The following is a 12,441-nucleotide window of genomic DNA, read 5'->3' as shown; positions in this document are numbered from 1 at the left end:
TTATTTGCTAAACTCTCAAAGTGTGAATTCTGGTTAGAAGAGGTTAGTTTTCTTGGTCATGTGATTTCAAGAGGTGGTGTTGCTGTTGATCCTTCTAAGATAGAAGCGGTATCTAAGTGGGAAGCTCCGAAGTCAGTTTCTGAGATAAGAAGTTTTCTTGGACTTGCAGGTTACTATAGGAAGTTTATTGAGGGATTCTCTAAGTTGGCATTACCGTTGACAATGTTGACCAGAAAGGGGCAAGCGTTTGTTTGGGACTCAAAATGTGAAGAAGGTTTCCAAGAGTTAAAGAGAAGGTTGACTACTGCTCCTATTCTGATATTACCGAGTTCGTCGGAACCATTTGAGGTTTTCTGTGATGCTTCATTGTTGGGTTTAGGTGGTGTGTTGATGCAGAATAAGCAGGTTATAGCTTATGCTTCGAGACAACTGAGGGTTCATGAGAGGAACTATCCGACACATGATTTAGAGTTGGCAGCTGTGGTATTTGTTCTGAAGTTATGGAGGCATTATTTGTACGGGTCAAGATTTGAAGTTTTCAGTGACCATAAGAGTTTAAAGTATTTGTTCGATCAGAAAGAGCTGAATATGAGACAGAGGAGATGGTTAGAATTTCTGAAGGATTATGATTTTGGTTTGAATTACCATCCGGGTAAAGCAAACGTTGTGGCTGACGCATTGAGTCGGAAATCATTGCATATGTCTATGCTAATGACTAAAGAGTTGGATTTAATTGAGCAGTTTAGAGATTTGAGTTTGGTGTGTGAGAGTACTCACAATAGTGTTAAATTGGGAATGTTGAAATTAACAAGTGGTATTCTGAACGAGATCAGAGAGGGTCAGAAATCCGATATGCTTTTGGTTGATAAGTTGACGTTAGTGAATCAAGGTCAAGGTGGTGAATTCAGAGTTGATGAGAATGGTGTTTTGAGATTTGGCGATCGGGTGTGTATTCCGAATGTTATTGAGCTTAAGAAGAGTATTCTTGAGGAGGGACATCGTAGTGGCTTAAGTATTCATCCTGGAGCTACGAAAATGTATCATGATTTGAAAAGGTTATTTTGGTGGCCGGGAATGAAAAGAGAAATTGCGAGTTTTGTTTATTCCTGTTTGACTTGTCAGAAGTCAAAGATTGAGCATCAGAAGCCGTCTGGGCTAATGCAACCGTTGGCTATTCCGGAGTGGAAGTGGGATAGTATCAGTATGGATTTTGTTGCTGGTTTGCCGAGGACAAATAAGAATTTTGAGGCTATTTGGGTGATTGTTGATAGATTGACGAAGTCGGCTCATTTCATTCCGATCAGAATGGATTATCCGTTAGAGAGGTTGGCTGAGTTGTATATTGAGAAGATTGTAAGTTTGCATGGTATTCCGTCGAGTATTGTTTCGGACAGAGATCCTAGATTTACATCAAAGTTTTGGGATGGGTTGCAGAGAGCTTTGGGAACTAAGCTGAGATTGAGTTCTGCATATCACCCGCAGACTGATGGTCAGACTGAGAGGACGATTCAGTCATTAGAAGATCTTTTGAGAGCTTGTGTTTTGGAAAAAGGAGGTGCTTGGGATTGTTATTTGCCTTTGATTGAATTTACCTACAACAATAGTTTTCATTCGAGCATTGGTATGGCACCGTTTGAAGCTTTGTATGGTAGGAGATGTCGGACACCTTTGTGTTGGTATGAGTCCGGTGAGAGTGCTGTGGTTGGACCGGAGATTGTTCAACAAACTACGGAAAAGATTAAGATGATTCAGGAGAAGATGAGAATTGCTCAGAGTCGTCAGAAGAGTTATCATGATAAGAGGAGGAAGTCACTTGAATTCCAAGAGGGAGATCACGTGTTTCTTCGTGTTACTCCGATAACTGGTGTTGGTCGAGCTTTGAAGTCGAAGAAGTTGACACCTCGATTTATTGGTCCTTATCAGATTTTGGAGAGGATAGGAGAGGTAGCCTATCGTATCGCCTTACCACCGTCGCTTGCGAATTTGCATGATGTTTTTCATGTGTCTCAGTTGAGGAGATACATTCATGATCCGTCGCATGTAGTCCAAATAGATGATGTACAGGTGAGAGATAACCTGACTGTTGAAACATCACCTATGAGGATCGAGGATCGAGAGTTGAAGCAGTTGCGGGGTAAAGAGATTGCCTTGGTGAAGGTAGCTTGGGGAGGACCAGCAGGTGGCAATGTGACTTGGGAACTTGAGAGTCAGATGAAGGAGTCTTATCCGGAGTTGTTCGCTTGAGGTATGTTTTCGAGGACGAAAACTCTTTTAGTGGGGGAGAGTTGTAACACCCCAATTAAAATAAGCTAATTATTTAATTTAAATTAATATTTTATTTATTAATTTAATTGAATAATTAGAAGTTTGGATTAATAATATTATTATTTTGGAATAATAATTATTGGGATTATTATTATTGGATTATTATTTTTATTATTGGAATAAAGTGGAAATCAGTAAAAAGGTCCCATTTAGTAAAAAGGTTATTGTTTTCACGTGAAAAGGAAAAAGAGACAGATCGTGGAAAAGGGCAAAAAGAGAACCAGAGAACAAGGGATTGAAGGGAGGAAAAGCTTGAAGCTGCAGAATTTGCCGGATTAACTCAGGTAAGGGGGGTTTATCGTTGATTAACGGGTATTGTATGATAATATGTCATGGGTAGTGATAGACCTTTAATTTACCTTTGAATTGGATGATTATGATGAATTTGTGGAAATAATTGATGAACGAAATTGGGTGATAACCGAAAGAAATTCGTAGGAAATTGCATGTGATAATGTCAGGAGTTGTGAAATCGAATAGGGAATGATTCGGGTTAGATGATATGAGTGATTTCTGTGTAAATTTGGACTGTGGAAGGTGAGATCGAATAGAACTCGTAGCAGGAAAAACCACAGCAGATCTGGAAACCTGGTTTCTGGTCATACGCGTATGGCACTAGGCAATACGCGTATGGGATGGCTGGTACGCGTATGGCGCTAGGCAATACGCGTATGGATGAGGAAGATGAAATTTTGAACGTAAAATGGTCTCTGGTGGTACGCGTATGGGGAAGTGATACGCGTAGCATACGCGTATGGAATTGGGCAATACGCGTATGGCTTGGTCAGGATTTAGGCAATACGCGTATGGCATGGGCAATACGCGTATGGGCAGGATTGTGATTTCCTGTGCTGTTGTTGTGCAGTTTTTGACTGGTTAGGCTGAGTAGTGAGACTTAGCTGAGGTATGATGTAATAGGGATCATTTCCCGTTGTTTTGAGTAGTATAGGTATTAGTAGAGTGTGCTAATACTGTGTTTGATTTTATGGCATGTTGTGATATGCTTTTGTGATAAATGTATTGACAATATGTTGAGGATAGGTGTTGATATGCAGGATGCTGTGAATGTATCAGTTATGTATGCATTTGTGAATAGACTGTTTGTGGCTTAGAGTGTGAGCATATGTCTATTTTGAGTTGTTGTTGTTGTTGTATTGCTAGGTAATTAGCATGCATGATTAGCCTGTGGGGCTGTAGCTAATTCCCATGGTGAGGAATTAGTGAGTGAATTCTTGTGGAATTGTTGCTGATGTTGGCATACTAGATGAGTAGTGTGCATAGTCTAGCCTTTGGGGCTGTAGCTAATTCCCATGGTGAGGAATTAGTGAGCGAGTCATTAGATCTCAATGAGTGGGACTAGTGAGCTCAGTAGCCGTATCCAGAGGGATCGGTGAGCTTGGACTATATGTTCAAGAAGAGTCGGTACCGCATTTCATGGAGTCTCATTACATAATGAATGCATGGCATAGCCTGTGGGGCTGTAGCTAATTCCCATTGTGAGGAATTAGTGAGTAAATCGTTGTGTTGTGTTGTTGGTGTTGAGCATGTTTTGAGATTTTACCTATGCTATTTGTTATTGTTGAGTATGAGGTTGCGTTGATACTGCTGTTATGGAGTGGGTAGTCTGGTTAGGGTGATTTGATGCGTTATTTACTTAACATTACATGTTGTTGTATAATGCTTGTTATATTGATTGAGGAACTCACCCTTACAACTATTTTTCAGGTAACGAGCAGTGAGTCGAGTAGAAGATAATGTTGGAGTCTAGTGTAGTCTCCTAGTGGGTCATGCTCTGGTAGATGTAACATCGGGATGGGATGTTTGAATATTTTATTGATTGGTTGTGAATCATTTTGCATGTAATATGTTACATGTTTGGAATAATTGAATTGATTTCTATCCGCTGCGTATTATGCAGATACTTTATATTTTGAATTGGATAAATGAGCATGACAGGACACTTTGATGATTAGTGTGTGATGTTTGTGTGACACCCTTCGGGGCATAATTACTCTGATTAATATGTTATTATTTTTTTATTTAAATAATTTGGGGTATTTTAGAAGGGTGTTACAAAAACAACATTGAAAAGAAGGCTTACGACGCCAAAGAGCGTGTCACAAGAAATGTTACAAGAAACAAGGCGCAACTAGTGGATCAAGGATATACGCAAATAAAAGGTATTGAATTTGATGATACTTTTGCTCTGGTTTCTCACTTTGAATCCATTAGACTATTGTTGGGAATATCATGTCTCTTGAAGTTCTAGCTATATCAAATGGATGTCAAAAGTGCATTCCTTAATGTGTATTTTAATGAATAAATGTACATTGAACAACAAAAAGGGTTTGTTGATCCAGGCGCTCCAAATCATGTTTACAAGCTTAAGAAGGCCCTGTATGAGTTAAAGCAAGCTTCAAGAGCTTGGTATGAACATATCAATGAATTCATCACTAAGAATGGCTATAATAGAGGCGGTATAAACAAAACCTTATTTGTCAAGAAAGAATGAGAAAAGCTTATGATTGCACAAATATATGTGGATGATATCGTGTTTGAAGTAATGTCAAACAAGATGGTAAAACATTTTGTGCAACAAATGCATTCAGAATTTGAAATGAGTTTGGTTGGTGAACTTACTTACGTCCTTGGGGTTCAAGCTAAAAAATGAAAGAAGGTATATTTGTAACCCAAAACAAATATGCCAAAATCATTGTGAAGAAGTTTGACCCGGAGAAGTGTACACGTGCTCTAACTTATATCAAGCTAACTAAAGATGATAAAGGAGTTGATATGGATCAAAGTCTTCATAGAAGTATGATTGTTATCTTGTTGTACTGCATAGCTAGTTGTCCTGATATTACTATTTTAGTAGGGGTATGTTCTAGTTACCAATAAAAACCAAAAGCTAGTCACGTCACACAAGTACAAAGAATCATCAAGTATATAAATGGAATGAATGACTATGGAATCCTGTACTCACATGACACCAACTCCATTCTGGTTGAATATTGTGATGCTCAATAGGTAGGAAATACTAAAAATAGAAAGAGAACTTCTGGAGGTTGTTTATTTCTTGGAAATAACTTCATTTTCTGGTTCAGAAATAAGTAAAATTGTGTGTCATTATCTATCGCTAAAGTTGGGTATATTGCAACAGGAAGTAGTTGTATACAACTGTTGTGGATGAAACAAATGTTGAAAGAATACAATGGCAAACAAGATGTTATGACATTATAGTGTGACAACATAAGTGCTATAAATATTTCAAAAAATCCAATTTAACACAATACTAAACACATTGACATTCATCATCATTTCATTAGAGAGCTTGTTGAAGAAAAAGTTATAACCCTGAATCATGTATCAACATAAAACCAACTTGCTGACATATTTACCAAGGCATTAGACGTTAATCGGTTTGGAAAATTAAGAAATGCTTTAGGTTTATGTATTGTTAAGAATCTATAACAATTAATGTTGAGGTGTCATGGGAGTTATTGTGTCGCCTATTTGTTTCTCATAGCCATCATGTCCAAGGAACATGCACTTCTGTTTATCCTGATATTAGTATTCCTAATATGAATGTTATTAAAATTAACACTTTCTTTTATGTTACGCGTATTAAGTCACTCAAAAATTATTTCATCTTCTCAAAAATTCTTTCCATTCTCGTTCTCCTAACCCCTAAACCAGTACCTTCATTTTCGTGTCAGAAAGTGTGCAACCATGGTTGAAACAAGGCAAGGAACAAATACCTCTGGTAAAGAAAAGAAAACTATGAAGAAATCCAAGAAGCCTATTGTTTAAGCCAATCTCGTGATCAACATGCATGATGTCAAGATCAAAGGAGTAGTTCTAAGAGGGAAGGTCGATGGTCCGGCCAAAGGTCCTCCCACCATGGAACCATATAAAAAGATCATAAAGAAGAAACTGAAGAAGATTGGTGATCAAACTTCAAAGGTACCATTAACCATGTATGATCTTATTGAGCAAGGAAAAGATGACAGAAGAAAAGACTCTAAGGCCAATGATGTTCATAGCAACCAGACTAACCCTGCAGGTCAACCAACAAAAGAGGTTATTGATGTTGCTCCGATTCGAATGATTGTTCCAGTCATTATTCAAGGTAATTTTTCTAAAACAAACCCCTATAAGAATGTTGTTGAAAGTGTGTCGAAGAATGTTGCTGAGATTTCAAAACCTAGCTCCATGGTTCAAGATGTTGATTCAAAAAACCTCACGCTAACCCTAGATTCTCTTGATGTTTATGATCAACCTCCTAAGGAGGACAACATTGATAAAACTCTAGGAGAAAAGGCTGTAGAGGAATCACCTATGGATGTACCTGAAATAAATACCTTCCATGATGACATTCTGAATGACAAGCACGTGGAGACTAAAGACTCAAGTGATGAAAAGTCTCAGGCAAGTCAAGGTGATTCTATTGAAAATGATGTAAATACTAATATTGGCATCCCTTAGAATGATGCTGAAAAATATATAGAAACAAATCCTGATGATGAAAAGGGTAGTCAAGAATATGGTGATAATGAAGTCACAGAAGAAGTTGAGGAAAGACCAATTGGAAGAAAAAGCTGACACTGAAGTGGAAGTCCATGTAGAGGAAGAAGCTCAAAAGACTGTTGCTGATGTAACCCAGGAACTTTATATAGGAAATCAAGATGTTGATAAAGATGTTCCCGATAACCAGTCTGACATGTTGAAAATGAAGTCTCCAACTCAGATAAAGGATGAAGGTGAAATCCCAAAAAATCATATTAAAAACGATAATGATAACAATGCGAGTAACGACATTGGAGAAAATGTTGGTAACTCTGTGAATGATGTTAAAGACCCCGTTCATGAGAATGTTGAAACTGATGAAGCCCCTACTGATGTTATTCCTAATAAATGTATGAGTAATAAGTCTTCAAAGAAAACCAAAAAGAAGAAAAAGAAGAATAAGGATGATCTTAAGAAAAAGAAGACTCCCTCTAAGAAAGTGTCAACACCTGCCAAGGTAAAGAAAACAACCAAAAAGAAAGAAGTCTATGGTAAGAAGAAGAAAGCTATAACAACCGGTGAGAAATTTGAAGAAAAGAAGAAAGCAACTCCTAAAAGGAAAGTTGCTCCTGTGGTGGAAGATGTTGAAGAAGATATGGAAGACAATATAGACAACATTATGGTACCTCCTATTCCCATACCCCAAAATTTGTCCTACCTATTTTCATATTTTATCTGGCCCGTGGCTTTTGATTCATTTGCATTCATATACTTCAATCATTCATTCTTAGGATCATTCCTTTGTACTTGCATCTACATATAAAATTATTGGTTCAAAGGATTCCTTGGGTTTCTTGATGTGTGCATTTGTGGAACAAGATTTTGGATGTTGATCGGGAAAAAGGCTATTATGTTGACTTTTGGATCAAAGTCAACTTTTTGAAGTTTGACTTCTGACTTAAATCATTTGGGATCATCTTATTCAAGTTAGAATATGAGTTCTTGATGCATTGTGGAAAAGAAAAGGAATTGAGGACATTAACACAAGGTTGACTTTTGGTCAACAAAGTCAACCATGTAAGGTTGATTTTTTGTTGACCAAGTCTTATGAGGTTTAATCATGGAATGAAGATTCCATGAAAAATCCTAAGTTTGACCTACATTTTAGTTTTGGTCAACTATTGATTTTTGGTCAAACAGTTGACAAAAGTCAAACTTAATCCTAGACCTACTTTTCTTCATCTTCATAATATTCCAGTTTGCCTCCAATTCTTCATCATCTCTATTCCAACTCCCATGTCCACCAAACTTGTACATATCATGACTAAACCTTTAACATGCCATGACCAAACTTCATTCTTTGTCCAAGCAATGCATTCAACCCACAATAGCCCTGTAACATCCAATAAATATCAGCATCACGACAATTCAGACATACAATGCCACACATAAACATAAAGGCCATGTATACATCAAGAGACAAACCACAAAGCAATACACGTTACCACATATAATTATCCATACCTACACTTTCCAAACTAGTTGGAATTCACCATAAAAGAACCAAGAGCAATTCCCAACATCCCAACTATCATGGCAGCATACACAATCATTTCACAACCCAAAACATAACATATACATTGACATACATAACCATACCATAATGTTACACAAGTACCCATACATACTCAAACCACAGTCATGCCATCTATACATAGCAACCGTGGCAAACATTATATCCACTAAATTCAAACCATAACACATAAAGCAATACTTTAAATCATCCCACACATACATACATTGACCATACATATAAGCATACCAATAACACACAACATACATACATAACACCAAATCATGATCCATCAAACTGACTTCAATAGCCAACTATTCCAAACCCCTGCCCTAATGCCTCTAATTACAATCCCATAATCTAACTTACAAGCCTATAACTACCTGCCCTAACTGACCAAGTCGGTTGTAAATCCCAACTGTCAAATAAGTTAGTCAACCGACTCTAACCTAACATCTAACAAATTATTAACTGACTTCAAACCATTAACCAACTTCTAACTCCACAATTGTCTAACTTAACTTCCATCAGTCACAAACTAACTATTAACTAACTTCCTAACTGTCATCTAACAACTCTAATTGCCAGCTAGTGAACTCATTGCCATGTATGCAGGGGGTAATTCCCAAATTACCCCTAAATTCAAATTCTCCCTCAAAACTCTCTAACTAACTTTCGAAACATAACTAACATCTAAATTGTCAAACAAACACACTTCCATCCAGTTTCTTACACGAAAATTAGTGCAAAACTAACACAAATCACTCAATTTTTTTTTCACATTTTCACTCACTCAATCTAACCAATTTTTGGAAGATCCTCAACCCTTGATAAAAGTGAGCTTAGGATCACCATCTAAGTGTTAAAATTGATTCAATCCTAATTGTTTGTAACTATTATTCCCTCTAAAATCTCACCAACTCACTCTATATAAACCCCAAGTCTATTACTTCATCAAAAACTTTGCTCAACCATCATCATTAACCTCTAAAAGCTCACTCTAAAACTCAATAAACCATTGATCAGAGCTTCACATTGAAGCTCCGAATCAATCGAGCTAAACCTCCATCAACTTCTACGAAAGCTTCATCACCATTACGAAATCAATCTAACCTCCTAAAACCCACCACTCTCATTACAGTACTATCTGAATTCTACAAGAACAACAACATCACGCTACAATACTTAATCAAGTTCACAGAAGATGAAAAGGAAAAAAGAAGACGAAGAGGGAGGAAAGAATTTGAATTGAACTAAGAGCTAGAGTTTACCTAAGCACATAGCTTTAATTCTCTATTACTTTTACCAGGAAAACCTTTGCCTTGTTGGTAAGCCACGTCCAATTCTTCACTTCCTTGAAAACTATTGTCACCATGTTGTAGTATAGATTGGCATGAGTAATATCCCTAATGTTTTACTCTGAAATCTTGAACATACGCCATTTAATTTGTGTTTGAAAGTTTTAGGGTTTTTTCTGTTTAGGTTCGAACGAGGGCTTAGGTTAGGTTAGAAATCAAGATGAGTGGAGGTTAGATGAGGGTAAGGGAGATGAAGGCAAGTATGATAGTGGTATTTTGAGGTGTCTCCGGGCTCCTTCGATGCCGGAGGCGATTTTCGGTGCGACAGAGCGATTTCCGGTGAGGGCCAAGGTGAGAGAGAGAAGAGAGTTTGGGTCTGTTTGAACATAAACTTGAATGACAATTCTTTCACACTTTCCCCCATTCTGAACTTCCTTCTTGGGATTCTATCAACCATGCCCGAATCCTTTTACTCTCATGTACACACCCATCTAGCCCATACACCCCCGTTCTGATTGAAAAATAACATATACTCGGGCCTTCAGTTTCTGGGCATGCGCCCATAGGCTAGCCACACCCCTTCTTTCACTCTTCACACCCCCGACAAATTTTATTTAATTCCCTATTTATTTTAATTTTTCTTTTAAGCATTTTTTATTACTTTCAAAGCACATTTTTAAATAATAATTGGGCTTAAGCTTAGTTAATTATGAATATAATTCTAAACTAGGATTATTTCTAGATTAGAATTAAATTTCCTAATTAATTTGGATTAGAAACTTTGGGTTAGATATCTTTGATCCTTGTTTTTTTCTTTCTTTCTTCATTATCTTAATTCACAATTCATGATTGCATGGTTCTTAACGTACATAGTCTGACCTATTTTAAGCATGATCCTATGTGTCTTGATTTACTTAATTGATTAAGTTTCCTTTTGATCAATTAATTAAGTTAAGAACTTTAGGACTTTTTAATCACTTTTTGATCAACAATTGCATGCCCCCTTAGGTTCTTTTATTCAATTAGGTGATCAAAAGTCCCTTGATCACTTAATTTGAATTAAAAACTTTAGGATTGCACTAAACATGATCCCTTAGGTCAAAAACAATTTGATTCATCTTTAAACCCTAGAAATACATAACCATCAAAGCATGAAAACATTAAGTTTCATTCCCCATTCCTGAGTACCATATCTCAGTCTCTTTCAAACATATTTCTCCTTTTGTCCCTTCAAGACTAAAACTTCTTTTTGCAAATAAACTTGATCCAACGTCAAGTATAAAACACTTAACAAACACGATGAGAATTTTACACTACGAGCCTTAAGAAATGGAGAAGAATGAGAAGGAGCATTCATATCCTTGTTCCGAATAGCTTTGGATACATGACGTATGACCTAATTGTTCAAAGAATCACCTTCACTCAAATACTTTAGTGTAATTCTAATTAAGACAATTTTCAACATCCATTTTCGGACTAACCACCCTCTCTCAATCTCTCTTGGGGTAACCACCCCTCTCTTTGGGTTAATCATCATATTTTGGTTAAAACACCCTCCCTTTGGTTTAATCATCATCTTTTGGTTAAAACACCTCTCTCTTTGGGTTAATCACCAGTTCTTGGTTAAAACATACATCTCTTGGTTTAAATACCACTTTTATTTTCCTCTTTGATTTAAACACCACTCTTATTTTCTCTTTGGTTTAAACATCACTCTTATTTTCTCTTTGGTTTAAACGTCACTCTTATTTTCTCTTTGGTTTAAACACCACTTTTATTTTCCTCTTTGGTTTAAACACCACTTTTATTTCCTCTTTGGTTTAAACACCACTTTTAATTTTTGTCCTTGGTTATGACACCACCTTTACATTCTTATTCTTGGTTTAGACACCAACCTTTTCAATTTCTTCATCCAAACAACAATTTTCTTTTCATAAAAGAACTGTTATAATTCATCAATTAACAATCAGACTAGCAACTTAGAACATCCAAACTAGGATCAAACAACTAACATCAAAACACTTCTAGAATACAATTATAACATCATTCCCTAAAAACAACCAACAAAACACTCATTTTCTACCCCAGAAACTACAGAACTCTGATTTTCTCATAGCACTATGGGAATATGTAGGCACAAGGTTTCAAAATCTTGGCGAGCACATTAATTAAAACTTATTTTTCCCTTAATTAAAATCAATCACAAGTAATGTTTAGATAATAACACCTATTTGCGCAAAAAAACAATCAAAATGGTTCCCGTTGAGTACAACGAATGTGAGGGATGCTAATACATTCCCCTTGCATAACTGACTTCCTTACCCTTTTCTTTTACCTTTGGGTTTTATTGATATGTTGCGTTTCTCTTAGAATAAATAAAATTAAATGGCGAATCTGTTGAATTTCGAGCGTGCGATGAGCTCGGGTAATTTTTGCGATGCGACAACTGGTGACTCTACTGGGGAATTCCTAAGCAAGCAAAGCCTAGTTTTGTTTGTTTTATTTGCATGTTTAGGTGTTTATCTTTATTTATTTACTTTTTTTGCTTTATTTCATCTTTATTGCTTTTGTATATTCATTATATTCTGGATATCTGCTATATTCTCTATTGTAGGTTGAGTTTCATGATGCTACTTGAGAGAAATGCTCTACACCCGAGCTTGAGCACACACACATGATAGTAAGTGGTAGAGTCGTGTTTACCTCCTTGATGTTATGTCCCGATTATGATCAACACAA

At 36.6% G+C, this 12,441-nt stretch overlaps 1 long non-coding RNA gene across 1 annotated transcript; it reads right to left on the bottom strand.

The window, feature by feature from the left end:
* Positions 1-7,782: 7,782 nt before the first annotated feature.
* LOC127076844 (uncharacterized) lies at positions 7,783-10,271 on the bottom strand. Its single transcript, XR_007786898.1, has 2 exons — positions 9,676-10,271; positions 7,783-8,224 (listed from the first exon to the last, which is right to left on the bottom strand). It is a non-coding gene; the product is annotated as an uncharacterized LOC127076844 (long non-coding RNA).
* Between the last annotated feature and the right edge of the window lie 2,170 nt (positions 10,272-12,441).

The sequence above is a fragment of the Lathyrus oleraceus genome, chromosome 4, assembly GCF_024323335.1.
Source record: "Lathyrus oleraceus cultivar Zhongwan6 chromosome 4, CAAS_Psat_ZW6_1.0, whole genome shotgun sequence".
In the NCBI taxonomy this organism is placed as follows: Eukaryota; Viridiplantae; Streptophyta; class Magnoliopsida; order Fabales; family Fabaceae; genus Lathyrus; species Lathyrus oleraceus.
The sequence above is the reverse complement of the archived record's forward strand: the minus strand, read 5'-3'. Positions and strand labels throughout refer to the sequence as shown.